Source organism: Balaenoptera borealis (assembly GCF_965194805.1).
Source record: "Balaenoptera borealis genome assembly, chromosome: 9".
In the NCBI taxonomy this organism is placed as follows: domain Eukaryota; kingdom Metazoa; phylum Chordata; class Mammalia; order Artiodactyla; family Balaenopteridae; genus Balaenoptera; species Balaenoptera borealis.
In genome coordinates, this window is record NC_138873.1 from 4,929,850 (window position 1) to 4,934,549 (window position 4,700).

General features: G+C 45.6%; 1 pseudogene across 1 annotated transcript; it reads left to right on the plus strand.

Annotated features, from left to right (window-relative positions):
* Nucleotides 1–1,252: 1,252 nt before the first annotated feature.
* LOC309634488 (transcription initiation factor TFIID subunit 9B pseudogene) lies at nt 1,253–4,286 on the plus strand (annotated as a pseudogene). Its single transcript has one exon. The product of its transcript is annotated as a transcription initiation factor TFIID subunit 9B pseudogene (transcript).
* Nucleotides 4,287–4,700: the final 414 nt, after the last annotated feature.

Here is a 4,700-nt window from a genome sequence, read left to right on the forward strand (position 1 = left end):
GAGTAGCTCCAGCACTGCCTCCTCCGTAGGGCCAACTTTCTCTGAACTGCAAAACGAGTGTCTATTGCCTTTTCATGTCTAGTGTTTAGTTTCCCAGGCAGATTGCAAGTTCTTTAAGACAGAGGAGAATCCCACACCTCCTAACGCCCTCCACCTTCTTGCTTGTCAGTCACTCTGTGCGCAGAGGGCTTCGTAATGGCCTCGGTCGTGCAACCACCCCAATCCCTTTCCAGTCCTGGTAGTTAAGAAATAGTCATTTCAATGTCTGTGAGTTATCAGGAAAACTAGTATTTTCAGTCAGTAACAAGAATGCACATGTACATGTGTTGGAAAGGGAGAAGTATTCTGAGAACTGGATATTAATAACAAGTAACTGTCCTCTGGCCGGGCTTCCCAAGGCCACCCCAAGCAGGGTCTACAAGGAGATAAAGTGACATCCCCTGGCCCCTGGCCCATCTGTACCACTCGGCAGCCGGGACGATGTCCCACCCTGCTCCCCCTCTAGAGGATGCACCTGTTCATGCCAAGGACACTGCTTCTCGCTGCTTCTGGAGCAGACCCCTTCCGTGCCCTGTGAGGGAGCCCCACGGGCTGAACTGCTGACGAGGACGAGGCTGAGGTGAGGACGAGAGTGGGCTGCCAGCCCTGCAGGTGCCCCTCCGTAACCGGGAGCCACCTGGGAGAAGGGCTTCCTCCTGTTTGGTGGGTCAGCCCTCGGGATGGGTCTATGCAGAGCCGTGGGTCTCCCCCAGCCCGCGGAGATTTCAGGGGGCAGTTCTTTGCTGTCCTAGTTTTGTGCTGGGCGCCCCTCTGTGTGAGGCACAGGAGTGGGCAGAGGAGAAGACGGGGAACACCCATGGGTCCTCCAGATGAGTCTGAACCTTTGAGTAAACAACATTTGGGTTCAAAGAGAGACCCTGGGGCTTCCCTGGTGGCGCAGTGGTTGAGAATCTGCCTGCCAATGCAGGGGACACGGGTTCGAGCCCTGGTCCGGGAAGATCCCACATGCCGCAAAGCAGCTAAGCCCGTGCGCCACAACTACTGAGCCTGCGCGTCTGGAGCCTGTGCTCCGCAACGAGAGAGGCCGCGACAGTGAGAGGCCCGCGCACCGCGATGAAGAGTGGCCCCCGCTCGCCGCAACTAGAGAAAGCCCTCACACAGAAACGAAGACCCAACACAGCCAAAAATAATTAATTAATTAATTAATTAATTAAAAAAAAAAGAGACCCTGCATGACGAGCAGCAAGATAACATGCAGTCGGGCAAGATGGCACCTCCCAAGAACGCTCCGAGAGATGCCTCGGTGATGGCACAGATCCTGAAGGATATGGGAATTATGGAGTACGAGCAAAGGGTTAAAAATCAAATGTTGGAATTTGCTTTCTGATATATGACTTCAATTCTGCATGACGCAAAAATTTATTCAAGCCATGCTAAGAAACCTAATGTTGATGCAGATCATGTGAGACTGGCAATCCAGTGTCGGGCTGACCAGTCTTTTACCTCTCCTCCCCCTAGAGATTTTTTACTGGATATTACAAGGCAGAAAAATCAAACCCCTTTACCACTGATTAAGCCATACGCAGGACCCAGACTGCCACCTGACAGATATTGCTTAACAGCTCCGAACTACAGGCTAAAGTCCTTAATTAAAAAGGGACCTAACCAAGGAAGACTGGTTCCACGGTTAAGTGTTGGTGCTGTTAGTAGCAGACCTACCACTCCTACTATCGTTCCTGCAACAACTGCAGTTCAAAATGTTCTGCTTATTCCTTCAATGATTGGGCCCCAAAATATTCTTATTACCACCAACATGGTTTTATCACAGAGCACGGCCAATGAACCAAACCCACTGAAGAGAAAACACGAAGATGATGATGAAACAGATGCTATGTAAGGAATATACTGTAGTCTCTACGCATTTCAAACGTGTAGTTCGTTTTGAGCCCAGTATACCAAACTACAACATTCTTGATGGAAAACTTAAATATAGCTGCAATTTCACCTTAAACTGTTACATTTCTTAAGGGTACCAATGTATTTTCGTTAGACTTCAACTATAAAAAGTTAAGTGCTTGTTTTTTAATGGTTTCATTAATGTTGAGTCCTGCTACGGTAATTCTATATTTGGAAGCAGTTTTCTGCAATGTATCTGACAGCAGCACTTAAGTTTCAGCTTCTACAGCTTGATCAGTGGACTAATCTTTAACAGCATGATTTCTAATCTATACTTAAATACTTCTTTTGTAAGATAAAAGAGTCACTTTTATTGTCACCAACTTTTTTGACCAGATCTCTCAATTTAGCAAATATTTTTGGAGAGGATGTATTCAGAGGGATTCTAAATCCATTTGGAATATTTCTACGCTGTTTCTTGCTGTTCCCTAACCTCCCACCTCCTCAGCCCCCGTTTCTAGGTCCCATTCATTTTCTGCCCCACACCCTCCCCACAGGCTTAGGTTTCTTCTTCCTATTGCTCTTAAATTTAAAAGGCCAAAACTAGAACTTTAGGAATATAATTCCTGATAATACAGCTCAGTGTCATTTTCATATTTTTAAAACCTGCTTTACATGCCTGATGGTCTATGGTTCACTTTAACCGGAAGGTTTGCATTTGCTGCTTTTGTCTCCACACCAGAGCCGTTGTGTTTTATCCCTTGCCTTTTATGCCCAAGGAGCATTACTCTGCTTTTGACAGGTAGTTTGGGGTCAGTTCCATTCAGTTTCAGTCTTACATTCCAAGTTGATAACGCCACCATATTTCACATTTGGAAATTTAACACAAGAGATGCTATAGCTTAAAATCTGCCTTGATAAGTACACTTACACTGGACCTAGGCAAAACCACTGAAGAGCAAGTGCTTTCTTCCTTTTCACCATACATACGTAGGCTTTGATCACTACTGCTTAAACCCCGCTATTGGTACAGTTCAGATTTTTCCAGCTTGTTGCTGACGATGTCACACATAAGATGGTATCAAACCTGAAAGCTTTCTAATGGTTTTCCTTCCTCTGGAAGGCCAACACAAACAAATCAGTGTGATGTGACTTGCGTTTAGGTGCACTCTGCATAGGCTTCCCAGTAATGTTGCTAAACACCTTTCCCTATTTTCCATTTAGACACATCTAAACATCTTATTGGGAAAGACTGCAAAGCTTTCAAAAATGTAAACAGGCTGGTGTTGGTTTTGTTTAAGTAAGTTTGACATATTCAACATAGGAATACTTTTGCAGAATTTCTAAAATAAATTTTTATATCATAATTTAGAACTTAGAGCCAAGGATCCTCAAAACTTAAAACACAAGTAAGTTTCATCTTAGGATGGTGCTTGATACATCAAAGAGAAATTGTCCAGTAACAGGGAAGAAACGTCTCATCAAAACTGTGACTCAGTGTTCTTGGATATTAGGAAAAGGTGATACCAAACTTATAAAAATAGATCTGATCATCGTAGGAGAGAAATGTTCATTATATAGCGTAGGACGTCATTACTTGAATGTTCTCAGGGAGGCGTGTCCAAAGGCTTAGGTTCCAGTTCTGGCTCCATCGCTAACCAACTGTGTGACCTTATTTCACCCATGAGCCTTGCTCTCCTCACTAGTAATAGGAAAATAACACCAACCCTGCCTACCTCACAGGGATGTTGTGAGGGTTTAATTGGTGTATGTGAAAGTTCTTTCAAAATTGTAAAAATGCCATATAACTCTAAGGAATTGTTAACATATTTGTTCCAAGATTATTAATAAAAAATTGAACTTATTAAAAAAAAAGAGAGAGAGAGACCCACCTGGGAGTTCCCAGGCGGTCTAGTCATTAGGACTTGGCCCTTTCACTGCCGTGGCCTGGGTTCAATCCCTGGTAGGGGAACTAAGATCCCACAAGCTGAGCAACTCGGCCAAAAAAAAAAAAATGAGACCCACCCACCCCGTGGCTTTCCTGTGACTCGTAAGAGTTTATGAGGCCTGTCACACACGCATTACCTCACTCAGTTCTCACGGGGCCCAGGGAAACCTGTGGCCCTAGTCTATCTACTTTGACAAATGAGCAAACGGGAGAACCAGAGAAGTTAAGCGACCTGCCCAAGCTTGCACAGATTTAAGTGGTGAGATGAAGATGTAAGTCCAGGTCTGATTCCAGATCAGGTGCTTTTTATACCTCAAATTTTTACTTCATTTTGATCTCTGATAGGGAGAGGTGAAATTGGTGCAAACTTGTTTCCACAATGAGCAACAGAGAAGTCATCCAGTGTGGTTACCATGTCTCTTTTCTGTCTTTCCACAGCGGTATAACCACAATGGTGATCAGTTCGCCAGAACCAGATGGATTCCTGAAAAGCAGAGGCTTGTAACTCAAGAATCCACATGATGCTGAGGCCGCGTCGTAGGATGGGCCCGAGATCGGTGCGCCATCCTCAGGCCGCCCAGGGATGATGTGCTGGGCTGGCTCACGGCCCAACAGGGTGCAGCCTCTGCTCGTGAGGCTGAGAGGAGGACGCCCTTCCCCCGCTCCCCCTTCCCCACTTTCCTCTCACGGGCCAACTTACCCAAAGCATGTGAGGGTTTCATGTCAAAATAGCATCCAGCCAGCCAAGGTCTGGCCTCTGGAGTGACCCTAAGGGACTCTTGTGCAGGACATTGCTGAACCCAGATGTTAATTTCAAAGCTCCCTCAAATGTACAGAATGGAACAGGCAGCTCTTC